This window comes from Paramisgurnus dabryanus, chromosome 13, assembly GCF_030506205.2.
Source record: "Paramisgurnus dabryanus chromosome 13, PD_genome_1.1, whole genome shotgun sequence".
Classification (NCBI taxonomy): domain Eukaryota; kingdom Metazoa; phylum Chordata; class Actinopteri; order Cypriniformes; family Cobitidae; genus Paramisgurnus; species Paramisgurnus dabryanus.
The window spans coordinates 33,401,064-33,426,296 of NC_133349.1; the positions used below are offsets into that span (position 1 = coordinate 33,401,064).

At 43.3% G+C, this 25,233-nt stretch overlaps 22 non-coding genes across 22 annotated transcripts; all 22 read right to left on the minus strand.

The window, feature by feature from the left end:
• Window positions 1–798: 798 nt before the first annotated feature.
• trnag-ucc (transfer RNA glycine (anticodon UCC)) lies at window positions 799–870 on the minus strand. The gene has a single exon. It is a non-coding gene; the product is annotated as a tRNA-Gly (tRNA).
• Window positions 871–1,960: 1,090 nt separating this feature from the next.
• Window positions 1,961–2,076, minus strand: LOC135728410 (U5 spliceosomal RNA). Its single transcript, XR_010525556.1, has one exon. It is a non-coding gene; the product is annotated as a U5 spliceosomal RNA (small nuclear RNA).
• Window positions 2,077–3,071: 995 nt separating this feature from the next.
• trnag-ucc (transfer RNA glycine (anticodon UCC)) lies at window positions 3,072–3,143 on the minus strand. Its single transcript has one exon. It is a non-coding gene; the product is annotated as a tRNA-Gly (tRNA).
• A 1,090-nt stretch (window positions 3,144–4,233) lies between these two features.
• On the minus strand, window positions 4,234–4,349 carry LOC135728419 (U5 spliceosomal RNA). Its single transcript, XR_010525565.2, has one exon. It is a non-coding gene; the product is annotated as a U5 spliceosomal RNA (small nuclear RNA).
• A 995-nt stretch (window positions 4,350–5,344) lies between these two features.
• Window positions 5,345–5,416, minus strand: trnag-ucc (transfer RNA glycine (anticodon UCC)). Its single transcript has one exon. It is a non-coding gene; the product is annotated as a tRNA-Gly (tRNA).
• A 1,089-nt stretch (window positions 5,417–6,505) lies between these two features.
• On the minus strand, window positions 6,506–6,621 carry LOC135728413 (U5 spliceosomal RNA). The gene has a single exon (XR_010525559.1). It is a non-coding gene; the product is annotated as a U5 spliceosomal RNA (small nuclear RNA).
• Window positions 6,622–7,616: 995 nt separating this feature from the next.
• Window positions 7,617–7,688, minus strand: trnae-uuc (transfer RNA glutamic acid (anticodon UUC)). The gene has a single exon. It is a non-coding gene; the product is annotated as a tRNA-Gly (tRNA).
• Window positions 7,689–8,778: 1,090 nt separating this feature from the next.
• Window positions 8,779–8,894, minus strand: LOC135728403 (U5 spliceosomal RNA). Its single transcript, XR_010525549.1, has one exon. It is a non-coding gene; the product is annotated as a U5 spliceosomal RNA (small nuclear RNA).
• Window positions 8,895–9,889: 995 nt separating this feature from the next.
• trnag-ucc (transfer RNA glycine (anticodon UCC)) lies at window positions 9,890–9,961 on the minus strand. Its single transcript has one exon. It is a non-coding gene; the product is annotated as a tRNA-Gly (tRNA).
• A 1,090-nt stretch (window positions 9,962–11,051) lies between these two features.
• LOC141280167 (U5 spliceosomal RNA) lies at window positions 11,052–11,167 on the minus strand. The gene has a single exon (XR_012334960.1). It is a non-coding gene; the product is annotated as a U5 spliceosomal RNA (small nuclear RNA).
• A 995-nt stretch (window positions 11,168–12,162) lies between these two features.
• Window positions 12,163–12,234, minus strand: trnag-ucc (transfer RNA glycine (anticodon UCC)). The gene has a single exon. It is a non-coding gene; the product is annotated as a tRNA-Gly (tRNA).
• Window positions 12,235–13,324: 1,090 nt separating this feature from the next.
• On the minus strand, window positions 13,325–13,440 carry LOC135728405 (U5 spliceosomal RNA). The gene has a single exon (XR_010525551.1). It is a non-coding gene; the product is annotated as a U5 spliceosomal RNA (small nuclear RNA).
• Window positions 13,441–14,435: 995 nt separating this feature from the next.
• trnag-ucc (transfer RNA glycine (anticodon UCC)) lies at window positions 14,436–14,507 on the minus strand. Its single transcript has one exon. It is a non-coding gene; the product is annotated as a tRNA-Gly (tRNA).
• Window positions 14,508–15,597: 1,090 nt separating this feature from the next.
• LOC135728416 (U5 spliceosomal RNA) lies at window positions 15,598–15,713 on the minus strand. Its single transcript, XR_010525562.2, has one exon. It is a non-coding gene; the product is annotated as a U5 spliceosomal RNA (small nuclear RNA).
• A 995-nt stretch (window positions 15,714–16,708) lies between these two features.
• On the minus strand, window positions 16,709–16,780 carry trnag-ucc (transfer RNA glycine (anticodon UCC)). The gene has a single exon. It is a non-coding gene; the product is annotated as a tRNA-Gly (tRNA).
• Window positions 16,781–17,870: 1,090 nt separating this feature from the next.
• LOC135728406 (U5 spliceosomal RNA) lies at window positions 17,871–17,986 on the minus strand. Its single transcript, XR_010525552.1, has one exon. It is a non-coding gene; the product is annotated as a U5 spliceosomal RNA (small nuclear RNA).
• Window positions 17,987–18,981: 995 nt separating this feature from the next.
• Window positions 18,982–19,053, minus strand: trnag-ucc (transfer RNA glycine (anticodon UCC)). The gene has a single exon. It is a non-coding gene; the product is annotated as a tRNA-Gly (tRNA).
• A 1,090-nt stretch (window positions 19,054–20,143) lies between these two features.
• Window positions 20,144–20,259, minus strand: LOC135728417 (U5 spliceosomal RNA). The gene has a single exon (XR_010525563.2). It is a non-coding gene; the product is annotated as a U5 spliceosomal RNA (small nuclear RNA).
• Window positions 20,260–21,254: 995 nt separating this feature from the next.
• Window positions 21,255–21,326, minus strand: trnag-ucc (transfer RNA glycine (anticodon UCC)). The gene has a single exon. It is a non-coding gene; the product is annotated as a tRNA-Gly (tRNA).
• Window positions 21,327–22,416: 1,090 nt separating this feature from the next.
• LOC135728407 (U5 spliceosomal RNA) lies at window positions 22,417–22,532 on the minus strand. The gene has a single exon (XR_010525553.1). It is a non-coding gene; the product is annotated as a U5 spliceosomal RNA (small nuclear RNA).
• Window positions 22,533–23,527: 995 nt separating this feature from the next.
• On the minus strand, window positions 23,528–23,599 carry trnag-ucc (transfer RNA glycine (anticodon UCC)). Its single transcript has one exon. It is a non-coding gene; the product is annotated as a tRNA-Gly (tRNA).
• A 1,090-nt stretch (window positions 23,600–24,689) lies between these two features.
• On the minus strand, window positions 24,690–24,805 carry LOC135728408 (U5 spliceosomal RNA). Its single transcript, XR_010525554.1, has one exon. It is a non-coding gene; the product is annotated as a U5 spliceosomal RNA (small nuclear RNA).
• Between the last annotated feature and the right edge of the window lie 428 nt (window positions 24,806–25,233).

Here is a 25,233-nt window from a genome sequence, read left to right on the forward strand (position 1 = left end):
GAATGAAACTCTGTGCACAGAGGATGCACAGGTTACCTCCAATCTCCATCCCGTTAGGTTTTCAAATCTCAAATAACCAAAATAATAAAAGCCACCCCAAAAAACAGTAGAGGAATTTTCGTCCAAGCCAGGGGAATCTTCATCAATTTCCATAGCCTCTAGAAAAAAGGAAAGAAAGGGCCCCAACAGAAGAACAAGGTCTAAGACCTTCAGCTTAATAGATCATTTTCACTTCAAAAATTCTTTTTGGGGTTATGATAGCTGGTGTTAGGGCAGGGTGTAGTTTAGGGTTAATTTATTTCAGGTAAATAGTAAAAAAGCAAGGGGAGGGGTTGGGTTAAGGTTCAGAATGGGGCAGGGCTGTCTTTTAAAAGACCTATCTAGGGGGGTTACTGATTTTGGGGTAAGGATGGTGGTTGGCTGGGGCAGTAGAAGGGAATGTTTTTTAAAAAAGAAGGTAAAGAAACTTTTTAAAATATAAACAAACACACAAAATAAACAAAAAACGTGGGGAAAAAAACAGGAAGGCTGTCCTCACAAATGGGGAGTACGTGTGTTATAAGCTGCGGTCTGGGTTGACGACTCGGCTCGACGACCCAGTTCGGGCGTCAGATCCTCGTTAGTATAGTGGACAGTATCTCCGCCTGTCACGCGGAAGACCGGGGTTCGATTCCCCGACGGGGAGAGCTACTTTTCGTTTGACTTCTCAAACAACTTGCACGAGCCACCTTTAAGCATCATAATCGGCTTAAGATCTGCGCTGCTCTCATTCTCACGACTGGGTCGAGCAAAAAGCTGTGCGTTGGCCGGGAATCGAACCCGGGTCAACTGCTTGGAAGGCAGCTATGCTCACCACTATACCACCAACGCAGGCAGGCGGGTATTGCTCAACAAGACTTGTGAATGTCCTCAACCAACTGTTGTTTCAGATCTGCACTGAATTGATCACGGATTCAGTCGATTCCCTTTCATGCCTCCTGCTGTTGTCTCTAACTTGATTACACAGAAGCCAAGGAGTACTCTTTCAAAGGGGATGTTGCCCGGCGTGACGCCCATGAAATCCTCGTTAGTATAGTGGACAGTATCTCCGCCTGTCACGCGGAAGACCGGGGTTCGATTCCCCGACGGGGAGGTTTACTTTGTCTCAGGACTGCCAAATGAAACGCAAGACATACGGCACGAGCTGAAATCTGCTGTGCCGTCCCTATGTTGGATTTACCCGGCGCCTTTGTTTAAAGCCACTGAACACCAGTGATGGGAGAAACCAAGATTTCCGAAGCTTCGAATCAGTTGAACCAATTGCTTCGAAAATTGATTCAGTTTTTCGAAGCGTTCGAAACACCACACTCGCTGGCGACACCTGCTGGTCAAAATAGTGTAAAAGCAGATCTGTCCAAACGTTTGACACTTTATTTTACAAAATAATAGCAAGATTTGTATTAAAATATGTTTAAAAAACTTATTTGACTTAATTATGACATAATTTAAAGTGTATTATATGTTTTTTTGTTTTATTTAGGGCAAACAAATCGTTAAAACTATCTCCCCTTTTAATTATGCACGTTTTTGTCATTAAATCTGTCTATAAAAAAGAGTAAACAAAATGGTAGTGTTATTAGTCAGAAGGATGCATGTTTTATGAACTTGCATCATAAAACTGACCCGAGTTCACCTACCCATATTAGACACTGGTCATTTGTGACCAACTCCCCCTAGTGGTGAACCATCGGATTTTCGAAACGTTTCGAAACGGTCATGACATAATGAAGCCTCGTTTGCTAAAATCACGTGACTTGAAACCGGTTTGAAACACTCTCCGAACCAATTGATTGGAAAGAAAAGATTCCCAAAGGTTTCTAAGCCTCATGAAGCAGTGCTTCGAAAGCGAGCATCACTACTAAACTCATCACGACAAACACAAGCATAACGAAAGACTTTCTGCAATTGACCAAAGTAACGCAGCTCTGCTCTGAGCAGAGCACCCAAAAATACAATAAACTCACAACGGTCCCCCTCCACGGAAATCTTTAGTAAAAGGCGAAAGATTTATGCGTAGTTGAAGGAAAACTTGAGTTATGCCCAACAACCCTTGACCCAGTGTGCTCCATGTGCCACACCATAATGTCCAAAAAGGGTAATTTCTGGTTCAGGATCCACCCAGACCCTTCCACCTGGGAGGAGCAAAAGAGGTAGAAATACCTTCCTGTGAAAAAAAGACACAGGCACAGGCTACTAACATGTCACAGTGTGATCTTTTGATGAGAGGATTTGGGGAATGAAACTCTGTGCACAGAGGATGCACAGGTTACCTCCAATCTCCATCCCGTTAGGTTTTCAAATCTCAAATAACCAAAATAATAAAAGCCACCCCAAAAAACAGTAGAGGAATTTTCTTCCAAGCCAGGGGAATCTTCATCAATTTCCATAGCCTCTAGAAAAAAGGAAAGAAAGGGCCCCAACAGAAGAACAAGGTCTAAGACCTTCAGCTTAATAGATCATTTTCACTTCAAAAATTCTTTTTGGGGTTATGATAGCTGGTGTTAGGGCAGGGTGTAGTTTAGGGTTAATTTATTTCAGGTAAATAGTAAAAAAGCAAGGGGAGGGGTTGGGTTAAGGTTCAGAATGGGGCAGGGCTGTCTTTTAAAAGACCTATCTAGGGGGGTTACTGATTTTGGGGTAAGGATGGTGGTTGGCTGGGGCAGTAGAAGGGAATGTTTTTTAAAAAAGAAGGTAAAGAAACTTTTTAAAATATAAACAAACACACAAAATAAACAAAAAACGTGGGGAAAAAAACAGGAAGGCTGTCCTCACAAATGGGGAGTACGTGTGTTATAAGCTGCGGTCTGGGTTGACGACTCGGCTCGACGACCCAGTTCGGGCGTCAGATCCTCGTTAGTATAGTGGACAGTATCTCCGCCTGTCACGCGGAAGACCGGGGTTCGATTCCCCGACGGGGAGAGCTACTTTTCGTTTGACTTCTCAAACAACTTGCACGAGCCACCTTTAAGCATCATAATCGGCTTAAGATCTGCGCTGCTCTCATTCTCACGACTGGGTCGAGCAAAAAGCTGTGCGTTGGCCGGGAATCGAACCCGGGTCAACTGCTTGGAAGGCAGCTATGCTCACCACTATACCACCAACGCAGGCAGGCGGGTATTGCTCAACAAGACTTGTGAATGTCCTCAACCAACTGTTGTTTCAGATCTGCACTGAATTGATCACGGATTCAGTCGATTCCCTTTCATGCCTCCTGCTGTTGTCTCTAACTTGATTACACAGAAGCCAAGGAGTACTCTTTCAAAGGGGATGTTGCCCGGCGTGACGCCCATGAAATCCTCGTTAGTATAGTGGACAGTATCTCCGCCTGTCACGCGGAAGACCGGGGTTCGATTCCCCGACGGGGAGGTTTACTTTGTCTCAGGACTGCCAAATGAAACGCAAGACATACGGCACGAGCTGAAATCTGCTGTGCCGTCCCTATGTTGGATTTACCCGGCGCCTTTGTTTAAAGCCACTGAACACCAGTGATGGGAGAAACCAAGATTTCCGAAGCTTCGAATCAGTTGAACCAATTGCTTCGAAAATTGATTCAGTTTTTCGAAGCGTTCGAAACACCACACTCGCTGGCGACACCTGCTGGTCAAAATAGTGTAAAAGCAGATCTGTCCAAACGTTTGACACTTTATTTTACAAAATAATAGCAAGATTTGTATTAAAATATGTTTAAAAAACTTATTTGACTTAATTATGACATAATTTAAAGTGTATTATATGTTTTTTTGTTTTATTTAGGGCAAACAAATCGTTAAAACTATCTCCCCTTTTAATTATGCACGTTTTTGTCATTAAATCTGTCTATAAAAAAGAGTAAACAAAATGGTAGTGTTATTAGTCAGAAGGATGCATGTTTTATGAACTTGCATCATAAAACTGACCCGAGTTCACCTACCCATATTAGACACTGGTCATTTGTGACCAACTCCCCCTAGTGGTGAACCATCGGATTTTCGAAACGTTTCGAAACGGTCATGACATCATGAAGCCTCGTTTGCTAAAATCACGTGACTTGAAACCGGTTTGAAACACTCTCCGAACCAATTGATTGGAAAGAAAAGATTCCCAAAGGTTTCTAAGCCTCATGAAGCAGTGCTTCGAAAGCGAGCATCACTACTAAACTCATCACGACAAACACAAGCATAACGAAAGACTTTCTGCAATTGACCAAAGTTACGCAGCTCTGCTCTGAGCAGAGCACCCAAAAATACAATAAACTCACAACGGTCCCCCTCCACGGAAATCTTTAGTAAAAGGCGAAAGATTTATGCGTAGTTGAAGGAAAACTTGAGTTATGCCCAACAACCCTTGACCCAGTGTGCTCCGTGTGCCACACCATAATGTCCAAAAAGGGTAATTTCTGGTTCAGGATCCACCCAGACCCTTCCACCTGGGAGGAGCAAAAGAGGTAGAAATACCTTCCTGTGAAAAAAAGACACAGGCACAGGCTACTAACATGTCACAGTGTGATCTTTTGATGAGAGGATTTGGGGAATGAAACTCTGTGCACAGAGGATGCACAGGTTACCTCCAATCTCCATCCCGTTAGGTTTTCAAATCTCAAATAACCAAAATAATAAAAGCCACCCCAAAAAACAGTAGAGGAATTTTCTTCCAAGCCAGGGGAATCTTCATCAATTTCCATAGCCTCTAGAAAAAAGGAAAGAAAGGGCCCCAACAGAAGAACAAGGTCTAAGACCTTCAGCTTAATAGATCATTTTCACTTCAAAAATTCTTTTTGGGGTTATGATAGCTGGTGTTAGGGCAGGGTGTAGTTTAGGGTTAATTTATTTCAGGTAAATAGTAAAAAAGCAAGGGGAGGGGTTGGGTTAAGGTTCAGAATGGGGCAGGGCTGTCTTTTAAAAGACCTATCTAGGGGGGTTACTGATTTTGGGGTAAGGATGGTGGTTGGCTGGGGCAGTAGAAGGGAATGTTTTTTAAAAAAGAAGGTAAAGAAACTTTTTAAAATATAAACAAACACACAAAATAAACAAAAAACGTGGGGAAAAAAACAGGAAGGCTGTCCTCATAAATGGGGAGTACGTGTGTTATAAGCTGCGGTCTGGGTTGACGACTCGGCTCGACGACCCAGTTCGGGCGTCAGATCCTCGTTAGTATAGTGGACAGTATCTCCGCCTGTCACGCGGAAGACCGGGGTTCGATTCCCCGACGGGGAGAGCTACTTTTCGTTTGACTTCTCAAACAACTTGCACGAGCCACCTTTAAGCATCATAATCGGCTTAAGATCTGCGCTGCTCTCATTCTCACGACTGGGTCGAGCAAAAAGCTGTGCGTTGGCCGGGAATCGAACCCGGGTCAACTGCTTGGAAGGCAGCTATGCTCACCACTATACCACCAACGCAGGCAGGCGGGTATTGCTCAACAAGACTTGTGAATGTCCTCAACCAACTGTTGTTTCAGATCTGCACTGAATTGATCACGGATTCAGTCGATTCCCTTTCATGCCTCCTGCTGTTGTCTCTAACTTGATTACACAGAAGCCAAGGAGTACTCTTTCAAAGGGGATGTTGCCCGGCGTGACGCCCATGAAATCCTCGTTAGTATAGTGGACAGTATCTCCGCCTGTCACGCGGAAGACCGGGGTTCGATTCCCCGACGGGGAGGTTTACTTTGTCTCAGGACTGCCAAATGAAACGCAAGACATACGGCACGAGCTGAAATCTGCTGTGCCGTCCCTATGTTGGATTTACCCGGCGCCTTTGTTTAAAGCCACTGAACACCAGTGATGGGAGAAACCAAGATTTCCGAAGCTTCGAATCAGTTGAACCAATTGCTTCGAAAATTGATTCAGTTTTTCGAAGCGTTCGAAACACCACACTCGCTGGCGACACCTGCTGGTCAAAATAGTGTAAAAGCAGATCTGTCCAAACGTTTGACACTTTATTTTACAAAATAATAGCAAGATTTGTATTAAAATATGTTTAAAAAACTTATTTGACTTAATTATGACATAATTTAAAGTGTATTATATGTTTTTTTGTTTTATTTAGGGCAAACAAATCGTTAAAACTATCTCCCCTTTTAATTATGCACGTTTTTGTCATTAAATCTGTCTATAAAAAAGAGTAAACAAAATGGTAGTGTTATTAGTCAGAAGGATGCATGTTTTATGAACTTGCATCATAAAACTGACCCGAGTTCACCTACCCATATTAGACACTGGTCATTTGTGACCAACTCCCCCTAGTGGTGAACCATCGGATTTTCGAAACGTTTCGAAACGGTCATGACATCATGAAGCCTCGTTTGCTAAAATCACGTGACTTGAAACCGGTTTGAAACACTCTCCGAACCAATTGATTGGAAAGAAAAGATTCCCAAAGGTTTCTAAGCCTCATGAAGCAGTGCTCGAAAGCGAGCATCACTACTAAACTCATCACGACAAACACAAGCATAACGAAAGACTTTCTGCAATTGACCAAAGTTACGCAGCTCTGCTCTGAGCAGAGCACCCAAAAATACAATAAACTCACAACGGTCCCCCTCCACGGAAATCTTTAGTAAAAGGCGAAAGATTTATGCGTAGTTGAAGGAAAACTTGAGTTATGCCCAACAACCCTTGACCCAGTGTGCTCCGTGTGCCACACCATAATGTCCAAAAAGGGTAATTTCTGGTTCAGGATCCACCCAGACCCTTCCACCTGGGAGGAGCAAAAGAGGTAGAAATACCTTCCTGTGAAAAAAAGACACAGGCACAGGCTACTAACATGTCACAGTGTGATCTTTTGATGAGAGGATTTGGGGAATGAAACTCTGTGCACAGAGGATGCACAGGTTACCTCCAATCTCCATCCCGTTAGGTTTTCAAATCTCAAATAACCAAAATAATAAAAGCCACCCCAAAAAACAGTAGAGGAATTTTCTTCCAAGCCAGGGGAATCTTCATCAATTTCCATAGCCTCTAGAAAAAAGGAAAGAAAGGGCCCCAACAGAAGAACAAGGTCTAAGACCTTCAGCTTAATAGATCATTTTCACTTCAAAAATTCTTTTTGGGGTTATGATAGCTGGTGTTAGGGCAGGGTGTAGTTTAGGGTTAATTTATTTCAGGTAAATAGTAAAAAAGCAAGGGGAGGGGTTGGGTTAAGGTTCAGAATGGGGCAGGGCTGTCTTTTAAAAGACCTATCTAGGGGGGTTACTGATTTTGGGGTAAGGATGGTGGTTGGCTGGGGCAGTAGAAGGGAATGTTTTTTAAAAAAGAAGGTAAAGAAACTTTTTAAAATATAAACAAACACACAAAATAAACAAAAAACGTGGGGAAAAAAACAGGAAGGCTGTCCTCACAAATGGGGAGTACGTGTGTTATAAGCTGCGGTCTGGGTTGACGACTCGGCTCGACGACCCAGTTCGGGCGTCAGATCCTCGTTAGTATAGTGGACAGTATCTCCGCCTGTCACGCGGAAGACCGGGGTTCGATTCCCCGACGGGGAGAGCTACTTTTCGTTTGACTTCTCAAACAACTTGCACGAGCCACCTTTAAGCATCATAATCGGCTTAAGATCTGCGCTGCTCTCATTCTCACGACTGGGTCGAGCAAAAAGCTGTGCGTTGGCCGGGAATCGAACCCGGGTCAACTGCTTGGAAGGCAGCTATGCTCACCACTATACCACCAACGCAGGCAGGCGGGTATTGCTCAACAAGACTTGTGAATGTCCTCAACCAACTGTTGTTTCAGATCTGCACTGAATTGATCACGGATTCAGTCGATTCCCTTTCATGCCTCCTGCTGTTGTCTCTAACTTGATTACACAGAAGCCAAGGAGTACTCTTTCAAAGGGGATGTTGCCCGGCGTGACGCCCATGAAATCCTCGTTAGTATAGTGGACAGTATCTCCGCCTGTCACGCGGAAGACCGGGGTTCGATTCCCCGACGGGGAGGTTTACTTTGTCTCAGGACTGCCAAATGAAACGCAAGACATACGGCACGAGCTGAAATATGCTGTGCCGTCCCTATGTTGGATTTACCCGGCGCCTTTGTTTAAAGCCACTGAACACCAGTGATGGGAGAAACCAAGATTTCCGAAGCTTCGAATCAGTTGAACCAATTGCTTCGAAAATTGATTCAGTTTTTCGAAGCGTTCGAAACACCACACTCGCTGGCGACACCTGCTGGTCAAAATAGTGTAAAAGCAGATCTGTCCAAACGTTTGACACTTTATTTTACAAAATAATAGCAAGATTTGTATTAAAATATGTTTAAAAAACTTATTTGACTTAATTATGACATAATTTAAAGTGTATTATATGTTTTTTTGTTTTATTTAGGGCAAACAAATCGTTAAAACTATCTCCCCTTTTAATTATGCACGTTTTTGTCATTAAATCTGTCTATAAAAAAGAGTAAACAAAATGGTAGTGTTATTAGTCAGAAGGATGCATGTTTTATGAACTTGCATCATAAAACTGACCCGAGTTCACCTACCCATATTAGACACTGGTCATTTGTGACCAACTCCCCCTAGTGGTGAACCATCGGATTTTCGAAACGTTTCGAAACGGTCATGACATAATGAAGCCTCGTTTGCTAAAATCACGTGACTTGAAACCGGTTTGAAACACTCTCCGAACCAATTGATTGGAAAGAAAAGATTCCCAAAGGTTTCTAAGCCTCATGAAGCAGTGCTTCGAAAGCGAGCATCACTACTAAACTCATCACGACAAACACAAGCATAACGAAAGACTTTCTGCAATTGACCAAAGTTACGCAGCTCTGCTCTGAGCAGAGCACCCAAAAATACAATAAACTCACAACGGTCCCCCTCCACGGAAATCTTTAGTAAAAGGCGAAAGATTTATGCGTAGTTGAAGGAAAACTTGAGTTATGCCCAACAACCCTTGACCCAGTGTGCTCCGTGTGCCACACCATAATGTCCAAAAAGGGTAATTTCTGGTTCAGGATCCACCCAGACCCTTCCACCTGGGAGGAGCAAAAGAGGTAGAAATACCTTCCTGTGAAAAAAAGACACAGGCACAGGCTACTAACATGTCACAGTGTGATCTTTTGATGAGAGGATTTGGGGAATGAAACTCTGTGCACAGAGGATGCACAGGTTACCTCCAATCTCCATCCCGTTAGGTTTTCAAATCTCAAATAACCAAAATAATAAAAGCCACCCCAAAAAACAGTAGAGGAATTTTCTTCCAAGCCAGGGGAATCTTCATCAATTTCCATAGCCTCTAGAAAAAAGGAAAGAAAGGGCCCCAACAGAAGAACAAGGTCTAAGACCTTCAGCTTAATAGATCATTTTCACTTCAAAAATTCTTTTTGGGGTTATGATAGCTGGTGTTAGGGCAGGGTGTAGTTTAGGGTTAATTTATTTCAGGTAAATAGTAAAAAAGCAAGGGGAGGGGTTGGGTTAAGGTTCAGAATGGGGCAGGGCTGTCTTTTAAAAGACCTATCTAGGGGGGTTACTGATTTTGGGGTAAGGATGGTGGTTGGCTGGGGCAGTAGAAGGGAATGTTTTTTAAAAAAGAAGGTAAAGAAACTTTTTAAAATATAAACAAACACACAAAATAAACAAAAAACGTGGGGAAAAAAACAGGAAGGCTGTCCTCACAAATGGGGAGTACGTGTGTTATAAGCTGCGGTCTGGGTTGACGACTCGGCTCGACGACCCAGTTCGGGCGTCAGATCCTCGTTAGTATAGTGGACAGTATCTCCGCCTGTCACGCGGAAGACCGGGGTTCGATTCCCCGACGGGGAGAGCTACTTTTCGTTTGACTTCTCAAACAACTTGCACGAGCCACCTTTAAGCATCATAATCGGCTTAAGATCTGCGCTGCTCTCATTCTCACGACTGGGTCGAGCAAAAAGCTGTGCGTTGGCCGGGAATCGAACCCGGGTCAACTGCTTGGAAGGCAGCTATGCTCACCACTATACCACCAACGCAGGCAGGCGGGTATTGCTCAACAAGACTTGTGAATGTCCTCAACCAACTGTTGTTTCAGATCTGCACTGAATTGATCACGGATTCAGTCGATTCCCTTTCATGCCTCCTGCTGTTGTCTCTAACTTGATTACACAGAAGCCAAGGAGTACTCTTTCAAAGGGGATGTTGCCCGGCGTGACGCCCATGAAATCCTCGTTAGTATAGTGGACAGTATCTCCGCCTGTCACGCGGAAGACCGGGGTTCGATTCCCCGACGGGGAGGTTTACTTTGTCTCAGGACTGCCAAATGAAACGCAAGACATACGGCACGAGCTGAAATATGCTGTGCCGTCCCTATGTTGGATTTACCCGGCGCCTTTGTTTAAAGCCACTGAACACCAGTGATGGGAGAAACCAAGATTTCCGAAGCTTCGAATCAGTTGAACCAATTGCTTCGAAAATTGATTCAGTTTTTCGAAGCGTTCGAAACACCACACTCGCTGGCGACACCTGCTGGTCAAAATAGTGTAAAAGCAGATCTGTCCAAACGTTTGACACTTTATTTTACAAAATAATAGCAAGATTTGTATTAAAATATGTTTAAAAAACTTATTTGACTTAATTATGACATAATTTAAAGTGTATTATATGTTTTTTTGTTTTATTTAGGGCAAACAAATCGTTAAAACTATCTCCCCTTTTAATTATGCACGTTTTTGTCATTAAATCTGTCTATAAAAAAGAGTAAACAAAATGGTAGTGTTATTAGTCAGAAGGATGCATGTTTTATGAACTTGCATCATAAAACTGACCCGAGTTCACCTACCCATATTAGACACTGGTCATTTGTGACCAACTCCCCCTAGTGGTGAACCATCGGATTTTCGAAACGTTTCGAAACGGTCATGACATAATGAAGCCTCGTTTGCTAAAATCACGTGACTTGAAACCGGTTTGAAACACTCTCCGAACCAATTGATTGGAAAGAAAAGATTCCCAAAGGTTTCTAAGCCTCATGAAGCAGTGCTTCGAAAGCGAGCATCACTACTAAACTCATCACGACAAACACAAGCATAACGAAAGACTTTCTGCAATTGACCAAAGTTACGCAGCTCTGCTCTGAGCAGAGCACCCAAAAATACAATAAACTCACAACGGTCCCCCTCCACGGAAATCTTTAGTAAAAGGCGAAAGATTTATGCGTAGTTGAAGGAAATCTTGAGTTATGCCCAACAACCCTTGACCCAGTGTGCTCCGTGTGCCACACCATAATGTCCAAAAAGGGTAATTTCTGGTTCAGGATCCACCCAGACCCTTCCACCTGGGAGGAGCAAAAGAGGTAGAAATACCTTCCTGTGAAAAAAAGACACAGGCACAGGCTACTAACATGTCACAGTGTGATCTTTTGATGAGAGGATTTGGGGAATGAAACTCTGTGCACAGAGGATGCACAGGTTACCTCCAATCTCCATCCCGTTAGGTTTTCAAATCTCAAATAACCAAAATAATAAAAGCCACCCCAAAAAACAGTAGAGGAATTTTCTTCCAAGCCAGGGGAATCTTCATCAATTTCCATAGCCTCTAGAAAAAAGGAAAGAAAGGGCCCCAACAGAAGAACAAGGTCTAAGACCTTCAGCTTAATAGATCATTTTCACTTCAAAAATTCTTTTTGGGGTTATGATAGCTGGTGTTAGGGCAGGGTGTAGTTTAGGGTTAATTTATTTCAGGTAAATAGTAAAAAAGCAAGGGGAGGGGTTGGGTTAAGGTTCAGAATGGGGCAGGGCTGTCTTTTAAAAGACCTATCTAGGGGGGTTACTGATTTTGGGGTAAGGATGGTGGTTGGCTGGGGCAGTAGAAGGGAATGTTTTTTAAAAAAGAAGGTAAAGAAACTTTTTAAAATATAAACAAACACACAAAATAAACAAAAAACGTGGGGAAAAAAACAGGAAGGCTGTCCTCACAAATGGGGAGTACGTGTGTTATAAGCTGCGGTCTGGGTTGACGACTCGGCTCGACGACCCAGTTCGGGCGTCAGATCCTCGTTAGTATAGTGGACAGTATCTCCGCCTGTCACGCGGAAGACCGGGGTTTTATTCCCCGACGGGGAGAGCTACTTTTCGTTTGACTTCTCAAACAACTTGCACGAGCCACCTTTAAGCATCATAATCGGCTTAAGATCTGCGCTGCTCTCATTCTCACGACTGGGTCGAGCAAAAAGCTGTGCGTTGGCCGGGAATCGAACCCGGGTCAACTGCTTGGAAGGCAGCTATGCTCACCACTATACCACCAACGCAGGCAGGCGGGTATTGCTCAACAAGACTTGTGAATGTCCTCAACCAACTGTTGTTTCAGATCTGCACTGAATTGATCACGGATTCAGTCGATTCCCTTTCATGCCTCCTGCTGTTGTCTCTAACTTGATTACACAGAAGCCAAGGAGTACTCTTTCAAAGAGGATGTTGCCCGGCGTGACGCCCATGAAATCCTCGTTAGTATAGTGGACAGTATCTCCGCCTGTCACGCGGAAGACCGGGGTTCGATTCCCCGACGGGGAGGTTTACTTTGTCTCAGGACTGCCAAATGAAACGCAAGACATACGGCACGAGCTGAAATCTGCTGTGCCGTCCCTATGTTGGATTTACCCGGCGCCTTTGTTTAAAGCCACTGAACACCAGTGATGGGAGAAACCAAGATTTCCGAAGCTTCGAATCAGTTGAACCAATTGCTTCGAAAATTGATTCAGTTTTTCGAAGCGTTCGAAACACCACACTCGCTGGCGACACCTGCTGGTCAAAATAGTGTAAAAGCAGATCTGTCCAAACGTTTGACACTTTATTTTACAAAATAATAGCAAGATTTGTATTAAAATATGTTTAAAAAACTTATTTGACTTAATTATGACATAATTTAAAGTGTATTATATGTTTTTTTGTTTTATTTAGGGCAAACAAATCGTTAAAACTATCTCCCCTTTTAATTATGCACGTTTTTGTCATTAAATCTGTCTATAAAAAAGAGTAAACAAAATGGTAGTGTTATTAGTCAGAAGGATGCATGTTTTATGAACTTGCATCATAAAACTGACCCGAGTTCACCTACCCATATTAGACACTGGTCATTTGTGACCAACTCCCCCTAGTGGTGAACCATCGGATTTTCGAAACGTTTCGAAACGGTCATGACATAATGAAGCCTCGTTTGCTAAAATCACGTGACTTGAAACCGGTTTGAAACACTCTCCGAACCAATTGATTGGAAAGAAAAGATTCCCAAAGGTTTCTAAGCCTCATGAAGCAGTGCTTCGAAAGCGAGCATCACTACTAAACTCATCACGACAAACACAAGCATAACGAAAGACTTTCTGCAATTGACCAAAGTTACGCAGCTCTGCTCTGAGCAGAGCACCCAAAAATACAATAAACTCACAACGGTCCCCCTCCACGGAAATCTTTAGTAAAAGGCGAAAGATTTATGCGTAGTTGAAGGAAAACTTGAGTTATGCCCAACAACCCTTGACCCAGTGTGCTCCGTGTGCCACACCATAATGTCCAAAAAGGGTAATTTCTGGTTCAGGATCCACCCAGACCCTTCCACCTGGGAGGAGCAAAAGAGGTAGAAATACCTTCCTGTGAAAAAAAGACACAGGCACAGGCTACTAACATGTCACAGTGTGATCTTTTGATGAGAGGATTTGGGGAATGAAACTCTGTGCACAGAGGATGCACAGGTTACCTCCAATCTCCATCCCGTTAGGTTTTCAAATCTCAAATAACCAAAATAATAAAAGCCACCCCAAAAAACAGTAGAGGAATTTTCTTCCAAGCCAGGGGAATCTTCATCAATTTCCATAGCCTCTAGAAAAAAGGAAAGAAAGGGCCCCAACAGAAGAACAAGGTCTAAGACCTTCAGCTTAATAGATCATTTTCACTTCAAAAATTCTTTTTGGGGTTATGATAGCTGGTGTTAGGGCAGGGTGTAGTTTAGGGTTAATTTATTTCAGGTAAATAGTAAAAAAGCAAGGGGAGGGGTTGGGTTAAGGTTCAGAATGGGGCAGGGCTGTCTTTTAAAAGACCTATCTAGGGGGGTTACTGATTTTGGGGTAAGGATGGTGGTTGGCTGGGGCAGTAGAAGGGAATGTCTTTTAAAAAAGAAGGTAAAGAAACTTTTTAAAATATAAACAAACACACAAAATAAACAAAAAACGTGGGGAAAAAAACAGGAAGGCTGTCCTCACAAATGGGGAGTACGTGTGTTATAAGCTGCGGTCTGGGTTGACGACTCGGCTCGACGACCCAGTTCGGGCGTCAGATCCTCGTTAGTATAGTGGACAGTATCTCCGCCTGTCACGCGGAAGACCGGGGTTCGATTCCCCGACGGGGAGAGCTACTTTTCGTTTGACTTCTCAAACAACTTGCACGAGCCACCTTTAAGCATCATAATCGGCTTAAGATCTGCGCTGCTCTCATTCTCACGACTGGGTCGAGCAAAAAGCTGTGCGTTGGCCGGGAATCGAACCCGGGTCAACTGCTTGGAAGGCAGCTATGCTCACCACTATACCACCAACGCAGGCAGGCAGGTATTGCTCAACAAGACTTTTGAATGTCCTCAACCAACTGTTGTTTCAGATCTGCACTGAATTGATCACGGATTCAGTCGATTCCCTTTCATGCCTCCTGCTGTTGTCTCTAACTTGATTACACAGAAGCCAAGGAGTACTCTTTCAAAGGGGATGTTGCCCGGCGTGACGCCCATGAAATCCTCGTTAGTATAGTGGACAGTATCTCCGCCTGTCACGCGGAAGACCGGGGTTCGATTCCCCGACGGGGAGGTTTACTTTGTCTCAGGACTGCCAAATGAAACGCAAGACATACGGCACGAGCTGAAATCTGCTGTGCCGTCCCTATGTTGGATTTACCCGGCGCCTTTGTTTAAAGCCACTGAACACCAGTGATGGGAGAAACCAAGATTTCCGAAGCTTCGAATCAGTTGAACCAATTGCTTCGAAAATTGATTCAGTTTTTCGAAGCGTTCGAAACACCACACTCGCTGGCGACACCTGCTGGTCAAAATAGTGTAAAAGCAGATCTGTCCAAACGTTTGACACTTTATTTTACAAAATAATAGCAAGATTTGTATTAAAATATGTTTAAAAAACTTATTTGACTTAATTATGACATAATTTAAAGTGTATTATATGTTTTTTTGTTTTATTTAGGGCAAACAAATCGTTAAAACTATCTCCCCTTTTAATTATGCACGTTTTTGTCATTAAATCTGTCTATAAAAAAGAGTAAACAAAATGGTAGTGTTATTAGTCAGAAGGATGCATGTTTTATGAACTTGCATCATAAAACTGACCCGAGTTCACCTACCCATATTAGACACTGGTCATTTGTGACCAACTCCCCCTAGTGGTGAACCATCGGATTTTCGAAACGTTTCGAAACGGTCATGACATAATGAAGCCTCGTTTGCTAAAATCACGTGACTTGAAACCGGTTTGAAACACTCTCCGAACCAATTGATTGGAAAGAAAAGATTCCCAAAGGTTTCTAAGCCTCATGAAGCAGTGCTTCGAAAGCGAGCATCACTACTAAACTCATCACGACAAACACAAGCATAACGAAAGACTTTCTGCAATTGACCAAAGTTACGCAGCTCTGCTCTGAGCAGAGCACCCAAAAATACAATAAACTCACAACGGTCCCCCTCCACGGAAATCTTTAGTAAAAGGCGAAAGATTTATGCGTAGTTGAAGGAAATCTTGAGTTATGCCCAACAACCCTTGACCCAGTGTGCTCCGTGTGCCACACCATAATGTCCAAAAAGGGTAATTTCTGGTTCAGGATCCACCCAGACCCTTCCACCTGGGAGGAGCAAAAGAGGTAGAAATACCTTCCTGTGAAAAAAAGACACAGGCACAGGCTACTAACATGTCACAGTGTGATCTTTTGATGAGAGGATTTGGGGAATGAAACTCTGTGCACAGAGGATGCACAGGTTACCTCCAATCTCCATCCCGTTAGGTTTTCAAATCTCAAATAACCAAAATAATAAAAGCCACCCCAAAAAACAGTAGAGGAATTTTCTTCCAAGCCAGGGGAATCTTCATCAATTTCCATAGCCTCTAGAAAAAAGGAAAGAAAGGGCCCCAACAGAAGAACAAGGTCTAAGACCTTCAGCTTAATAGATCATTTTCACTTCAAAAATTCTTTTTGGGGTTATGATAGCTGGTGTTAGGGCAGGGTGTAGTTTAGGGTTAATTTATTTCAGGTAAATAGTAAAAAAGCAAGGGGAGGGGTTGGGTTAAGGTTCAGAATGGGGCAGGGCTGTCTTTTAAAAGACCTATCTAGGGGGGTTACTGATTTTGGGGTAAGGATGGTGGTTGGCTGGGGCAGTAGAAGGGAATGTTTTTTAAAAAAGAAGGTAAAGAAACTTTTTAAAATATAAACAAACACACAAAATAAACAAAAAACGTGGGGAAAAAAACAGGAAGGCTGTCCTCACAAATGGGGAGTACGTGTGTTATAAGCTGCGGTCTGGGTTGACGACTCGGCTCGACGACCCAGTTCGGGCGTCAGATCCTCGTTAGTATAGTGGACAGTATCTCCGCCTGTCACGCGGAAGACCGGGGTTTTATTCCCCGACGGGGAGAGCTACTTTTCGTTTGACTTCTCAAACAACTTGCACGAGCCACCTTTAAGCATCATAATCGGCTTAAGATCTGCGCTGCTCTCATTCTCACGACTGGGTCGAGCAAAAAGCTGTGCGTTGGCCGGGAATCGAACCCGGGTCAACTGCTTGGAAGGCAGCTATGCTCACCACTATACCACCAACGCAGGCAGGCGGGTATTGCTCAACAAGACTTGTGAATGTCCTCAACCAACTGTTGTTTCAGATCTGCACTGAATTGATCACGGATTCAGTCGATTCCCTTTCATGCCTCCTGCTGTTGTCTCTAACTTGATTACACAGAAGCCAAGGAGTACTCTTTCAAAGAGGATGTTGCCCGGCGTGACGCCCATGAAATCCTCGTTAGTATAGTGGACAGTATCTCCGCCTGTCACGCGGAAGACCGGGGTTCGATTCCCCGACGGGGAGGTTTACTTTGTCTCAGGACTGCCAAATGAAACGCAAGACATACGGCACGAGCTGAAATCTGCTGTGCCGTCCCTATGTTGGATTTACCCGGCGCCTTTGTTTAAAGCCACTGAACACCAGTGATGGGAGAAACCAAGATTTCCGAAGCTTCGAATCAGTTGAACCAATTGCTTCGAAAATTGATTCAGTTTTTCGAAGCGTTCGAAACACCACACTCGCTGGCGACACCTGCTGGTCAAAATAGTGTAAAAGCAGATCTGTCCAAACGTTTGACACTTTATTTTACAAAATAATAGCAAGATTTGTATTAAAATATGTTTAAAAAACTTATTTGACTTAATTATGACATAATTTAAAGTGTATTATATGTTTTTTTGTTTTATTTAGGGCAAACAAATCGTTAAAACTATCTCCCCTTTTAATTATGCACGTTTTTGTCATTAAATCTGTCTATAAAAAAGAGTAAACAAAATGGTAGTGTTATTAGTCAGAAGGATGCATGTTTTATGAACTTGCATCATAAAACTGACCCGAGTTCACCTACCCATATTAGACACTGGTCATTTGTGACCAACTCCCCCTAGTGGTGAACCATCGGATTTTCGAAACGTTTCGAAACGGTCATGACATAATGAAGCCTCGTTTGCTAAAATCACGTGACTTGAAACCGGTTTGAAACACTCTCCGAACCAATTGATTGGAAAGAAAAGATTCCCAAAGGTTTCTAAGCCTCATGAAGCAGTGCTTCGAAAGCGAGCATCACTACTAAACTCATCACGACAAACACAAGCATAACGAAAGACTTTCTGCAATTGACCAAAGTTACGCAGCTCTGCTCTGAGCAGAGCACCCAAAAATACAATAAACTCACAACGGTCCCCCTCCACGGAAATCTTTAGTAAAAGGCGAAAGATTTATGCGTAGTTGAAGGAAAACTTGAGTTATGCCCAACAACCCTTGACCCAGTGTGCTCCGTGTGCCACACCATAATGTCCAAAAAGGGTAATTTCTGGTTCAGGATCCACCCAGACCCTTCCACCTGGGAGGAGCAAAAGAGGTAGAAATACCTTCCTGTGAAAAAAAGACACAGGCACAGGCTACTAACATGTCACAGTGTGATCTTTTGATGAGAGGATTTGGGGAATGAAACTCTGTGCACAGAGGATGCACAGGTTACCTCCAATCTCCATCCCGTTAGGTTTTCAAATCTCAAATAACCAAAATAATAAAAGCCACCCCAAAAAACAGTAGAGGAATTTTCTTCCAAGCCAGGGGAATCTTCATCAATTTCCATAGCCTCTAGAAAAAAGGAAAGAAAGGGCCCCAACAGAAGAACAAGGTCTAAGACCTTCAGCTTAATAGATCATTTTCACTTCAAAAATTCTTTTTGGGGTTATGATAGCTGGTGTTAGGGCAGGGTGTAGTTTAGGGTTAATTTATTTCAGGTAAATAGTAAAAAAGCAAGGGGAGGGGTTGGGTTAAGGTTCAGAATGGGGCAGGGCTGTCTTTTAAAAGACCTATCTAGGGGGGTTACTGATTTTGGGGTAAGGATGGTGGTTGGCTGGGGCAGTAGAAGGGAATGTCTTTTAAAAAAGAAGGTAAAGAAACTTTTTAAAATATAAACAAACACACAAAATAAACAAAAAACGTGGGGAAAAAAACAGGAAGGCTGTCCTCACAAATGGGGAGTACGTGTGTTATAAGCTGCGGTCTGGGTTGACGACTCGGCTCGACGACCCAGTTCGGGCGTCAGATCCTCGTTAGTATAGTGGACAGTATCTCCGCCTGTCACGCGGAAGACCGGGGTTCGATTCCCCGACGGGGAGAGCTACTTTTCGTTTGACTTCTCAAACAACTTGCACGAGCCACCTTTAAGCATCATAATCGGCTTAAGATCTGCGCTGCTCTCATTCTCACGACTGGGTCGAGCAAAAAGCTGTGCGTTGGCCGGGAATCGAACCCGGGTCAACTGCTTGGAAGGCAGCTATGCTCACCACTATACCACCAACGCAGGCAGGCAGGTATTGCTCAACAAGACTTTTGAATGTCCTCAACCAACTGTTGTTTCAGATCTGCACTGAATTGATCACGGATTCAGTCGATTCCCTTTCATGCCTCCTGCTGTTGTCTCTAACTTGATTACACAGAAGCCAAGGAGTACTCTTTCAAAGGGGATGTTGCCCGGCGTGACGCCCATGAAATCCTCGTTAGTATAGTGGACAGTATCTCCGCCTGTCACGCGGAAGACCGGGGTTCGATTCCCCGACGGGGAGGTTTACTTTGTCTCAGGACTGCCAAATGAAACGCAAGACATACGGCACGAGCTGAAATCTGCTGTGCCGTCCCTATGTTGGATTTACCCGGCGCCTTTGTTTAAAGCCACTGAACACCAGTGATGGGAGAAACCAAGATTTCCGAAGCTTCGAATCAGTTGAACCAATTGCTTCGAAAATTGATTCAGTTTTTCGAAGCGTTCGAAACACCACACTCGCTGGCGACACCTGCTGGTCAAAATAGTGTAAAAGCAGATCTGTCCAAACGTTTGACACTTTATTTTACAAAATAATAGCAAGATTTGTATTAAAATATGTTTAAAAAACTTATTTGACTTAATTATGACATAATTTAAAGTGTATTATATGTTTTTTTGTTTTATTTAGGGCAAACAAATCGTTAAAACTATCTCCCCTTTTAATTATGCACGTTTTTGTCATTAAATCTGTCTATAAAAAAGAGTAAACAAAATGGTAGTGTTATTAGTCAGAAGGATGCATGTTTTATGAACTTGCATCATAAAACTGACCCGAGTTCAACTACCCATATTAGACACTGGTCATTTGTGACCAACTCCCCCTAGTGGTGAACCATCGGATTTTCGAAACGTTTCGAAACGGTCATGACATAATGAAGCCTCGTTTGCTAAAATCACGTGACTTGAAACCGGTTTGAAACACTCTCCGAACCAATTGATTGGAAAGAAAAGATTCCCAAAGGTTTCTAAGCCTCATGAAGCAGTGCTTCGAAAGCGAGCATCACTACTAAACTCATCACGACAAACACAAGCATAACGAAAGACTTTCTGCAATTGACCAAAGTTACGCAGCTCTGCTCTGAGCAGAGCACCCAAAAATACAATAAACTCACAACGGTCCCCCTCCACGGAAATCTTTAGTAAAAGGCGAAAGATTTATGCGTAGTTGAAGGAAAACTTGAGTTATGCCCAACAACCCTTGACCCAGTGTGCTCCGTGTGCCACACCATAATGTCCAAAAAGGGTAATTTCTGGTTCAGGATCCACCCAGACCCTTCCACCTGGGAGGAGCAAAAGAGGTAGAAATACCTTCCTGTGAAAAAAAGACACAGGCACAGGCTACTAACATGTCACAGTGTTATCTTTTGATGAGAGGATTTGGGGAATGAAACTCTGTGCACAGAGGATGCACAGGTTACCTCCAATCTCCATCCCGTTAGGTTTTCAAATCTCAAATAACCAAAATAATAAAAGCCACCCCAAAAAACAGTAGAGGAATTTTCTTCCAAGCCAGGGGAATCTTCATCAATTTCCATAGCCTCTAGAAAAAAGGAAAGAAAGGGCCCCAACAGAAGAACAAGGTCTAAGACCTTCAGCTTAATAGATCATTTTCACTTCAAAAATTCTTTTTGGGGTTATGATAGCTGGTGTTAGGGCAGGGTGTAGTTTAGGGTTAATTTATTTCAGGTAAATAGTAAAAAAGCAAGGGGAGGGGTTGGGTTAAGGTTCAGAATGGGGCAGGGCTGTCTTTTAAAAGACCTATCTAGGGGGGTTACTGATTTTGGGGTAAGGATGGTGGTTGGCTGGGGCAGTAGAAGGGAATGTTTTTTAAAAAAGAAGGTAAAGAAACTTTTTAAAATATAAACAAACACACAAAATAAACAAAAAACGTGGGGAAAAAAACAGGAAGGCTGTCCTCACAAATGGGGAGTACGTGTGTTATAAGCTGCGGTCTGGGTTGACGACTCGGCTCGACGACCCAGTTCGGGCGTCAGATCCTCGTTAGTATAGTGGACAGTATCTCCGCCTGTCACGCGGAAGACCGGGGTTCGATTCCCCGACGGGGAGAGCTACTTTTCGTTTGACTTCTCAAACAACTTGCACGAGCCACCTTTAAGCATCATAATCGGCTTAAGATCTGCGCTGCTCTCATTCTCACGACTGGGTCGAGCAAAAAGCTGTGCGTTGGCCGGGAATCGAACCCGGGTCAACTGCTTGGAAGGCAGCTATGCTCACCACTATACCACCAACGCAGGCAGGCGGGTATTGCTCAACAAGACTTGTGAATGTCCTCAACCAACTGTTGTTTCAGATCTGCACTGAATTGATCACGGATTCAGTCGATTCCCTTTCATGCCTCCTGCTGTTGTCTCTAACTTGATTACACAGAAGCCAAGGAGTACTCTTTCAAAGAGGATGTTGCCCGGCGTGACGCCCATGAAATCCTCGTTAGTATAGTGGACAGTATCTCCGCCTGTCACGCGGAAGACCGGGGTTCGATTCCCCGACGGGGAGGTTTACTTTGTCTCAGGACTGCCAAATGAAACGCAAGACATACGGCACGAGCTGAAATCTGCTGTGCCGTCCCTATGTTGGATTTACCCGGCGCCTTTGTTTAAAGCCACTGAACACCAGTGATGGGAGAAACCAAGATTTCCGAAGCTTCGAATCAGTTGAACCAATTGCTTCGAAAATTGATTCAGTTTTTCGAAGCGTTCGAAACACCACACTCGCTGGCGACACCTGCTGGTCAAAATAGTGTAAAAGCAGATCTGTCCAAACGTTTGACACTTTATTTTACAAAATAATAGCAAGATTTGTATTAAAATATGTTTAAAAAACTTATTTGACTTAATTATGACATAATTTAAAGTGTATTATATGTTTTTTTGTTTTATTTAGGGCAAACAAATCGTTAAAACTATCTCCCCTTTTAATTATGCACGTTTTTGTCATTAAATCTGTCTATAAAAAAGAGTAAACAAAATGGTAGTGTTATTAGTCAGAAGGATGCATGTTTTATGAACTTGCATCATAAAACTGACCCGAGTTCACCTACCCATATTAGACACTGGTCATTTGTGACCAACTCCCCCTAGTGGTGAACCATCGGATTTTCGAAACGTTTCGAAACGGTCATGACATAATGAAGCCTCGTTTGCTAAAATCACGTGACTTGAAACCGGTTTGAAACACTCTCCGAACCAATTGATTGGAAAGAAAAGATTCCCAAAGGTTTCTAAGCCTCATGAAGCAGTGCTTCGAAAGCGAGCATCACTACTAAACTCATCACGACAAACACAAGCATAACGAAAGACTTTCTGCAATTGACCAAAGTTACGCAGCTCTGCTCTGAGCAGAGCACCCAAAAATACAATAAACTCACAACGGTCCCCCTCCACGGAAATCTTTAGTAAAAGGCGAAAGATTTATGCGTAGTTGAAGGAAAACTTGAGTTATGCCCAACAACCCTTGACCCAGTGTGCTCCGTGTGCCACACCATAATGTCCAAAAAGGGTAATTTCTGGTTCAGGATCCACCCAGACCCTTCCACCTGGGAGGAGCAAAAGAGGTAGAAATACCTTCCTGTGAAAAAAAGACACAGGCACAGGCTACTAACATGTCACAGTGTGATCTTTTGATGAGAGGATTTGGGGAATGAAACTCTGTGCACAGAGGATGCACAGGTTACCTCCAATCTCCATCCCGTTAGGTTTTCAAATCTCAAATAACCAAAATAATAAAAGCCACCCCAAAAAACAGTAGAGGAATTTTCTTCCAAGCCAGGGGAATCTTCATCAATTTCCATAGCCTCTAGAAAAAAGGAAAGAAAGGGCCCCAACAGAAGAACAAGGTCTAAGACCTTCAGCTTAATAGATCATTTTCACTTCAAAAATTCTTTTTGGGGTTATGATAGCTGGTGTTAGGGCAGGGTGTAGTTTAGGGTTAATTTATTTCAGGTAAATAGTAAAAAAGCAAGGGGAGGGGTTGGGTTAAGGTTCAGAATGGGGCAGGGCTGTCTTTTAAAAGACCTATCTAGGGGGGTTACTGATTTTGGGGTAAGGATGGTGGTTGGCTGGGGCAGTAGAAGGGAATGTCTTTTAAAAAAGAAGGTAAAGAAACTTTTTAAAATATAAACAAACACACAAAATAAACAAAAAACGTGGGGAAAAAAACAGGAAGGCTGTCCTCACAAATGGGGAGTACGTGTGTTATAAGCTGCGGTCTGGGTTGACGACTCGGCTCGACGACCCAGTTCGGGCGTCAGATCCTCGTTAGTATAGTGGACAGTATCTCCGCCTGTCACGCGGAAGACCGGGGTTCGATTCCCCGACGGGGAGAGCTACTTTTCGTTTGACTTCTCAAACAACTTGCACGAGCCACCTTTAAGCATCATAATCGGCTTAAGATCTGCGCTGCTCTCATTCTCACGACTGGGTCGAGCAAAAAGCTGTGCGTTGGCCGGGAATCGAACCCGGGTCAACTGCTTGGAAGGCAGCTATGCTCACCACTATACCACCAACGCAGGCAGGCAGGTATTGCTCAACAAGACTTTTGAATGTCCTCAACCAACTGTTGTTTCAGATCTGCACTGAATTGATCACGGATTCAGTCGATTCCCTTTCATGCCTCCTGCTGTTGTCTCTAACTTGATTACACAGAAGCCAAGGAGTACTCTTTCAAAGGGGATGTTGCCCGGCGTGACGCCCATGAAATCCTCGTTAGTATAGTGGACAGTATCTCCGCCTGTCACGCGGAAGACCGGGGTTCGATTCCCCGACGGGGAGGTTTACTTTGTCTCAGGACTGCCAAATGAAACGCAAGACATACGGCACGAGCTGAAATCTGCTGTGCCGTCCCTATGTTGGATTTACCCGGCGCCTTTGTTTAAAGCCACTGAACACCAGTGATGGGAGAAACCAAGATTTCCGAAGCTTCGAATCAGTTGAACCAATTGCTTCGAAAATTGATTCAGTTTTTCGAAGCGTTCGAAACACCACACTCGCTGGCGACACCTGCTGGTCAAAATAGTGTAAAAGCAGATCTGTCCAAACGTTTGACACTTTATTTTACAAAATAATAGCAAGATTTGTATTAAAATATGTTTAAAAAACTTATTTGACTTAATTATGACATAATTTAAAGTGTATTATATGTTTTTTTGTTTTATTTAGGGCAAACAAATCGTTAAAACTATCTCCCCTTTTAATTATGCACGTTTTTGTCATTAAATCTGTCTATAAAAAAGAGTAAACAAAATGGTAGTGTTATTAGTCAGAAGGATGCATGTTTTATGAACTTGCATCATAAAACTGACCCGAGTTCAACTACCCATATTAGACACTGGTCATTTGTGACCAACTCCCCCTAGTGGTGAACCATCGGATTTTCGAAACGTTTCGAAACGGTCATGACATAATGAAGCCTCGTTTGCTAAAATCACGTGACTTGAAACCGGTTTGAAACACTCTCCGAACCAATTGATTGGAAAGAAAAGATTCCCAAAGGTTTCTAAGCCTCATGAAGCAGTGCTTCGAAAGCGAGCATCACTACTAAACTCATCACGACAAACACAAGCATAACGAAAGACTTTCTGCAATTGACCAAAGTTACGCAGCTCTGCTCTGAGCAGAGCACCCAAAAATACAATAAACTCACAACGGTCCCCCTCCACGGAAATCTTTAGTAAAAGGCGAAAGATTTATGCGTAGTTGAAGGAAAACTTGAGTTATGCCCAACAACCCTTGACCCAGTGTGCTCCGTGTGCCACACCATAATGTCCAAAAAGGGTAATTTCTGGTTCAGGATCCACCCAGACCCTTCCACCTGGGAGGAGCAAAAGAGGTAGAAATACCTTCCTGTGAAAAAAAGACACAGGCACAGGCTACTAACATGTCACAGTGTTATCTTTTGATGAGAGGATTTGGGGAATGAAACTCTGTGCACAGAGGATGCACAGGTTACCTCCAATCTCCATCCCGTTAGGTTTTCAAATCTCAAATAACCAAAATAATAAAAGCCACCCCAAAAAACAGTAGAGGAATTTTCTTCCAAGCCAGGGGAATCTTCATCAATTTCCATAGCCTCTAGAAAAAAGGAAAGAAAGGGCCCCAACAGAAGAACAAGGTCTAAGACCTTCAGCTTAATAGATCATTTTCA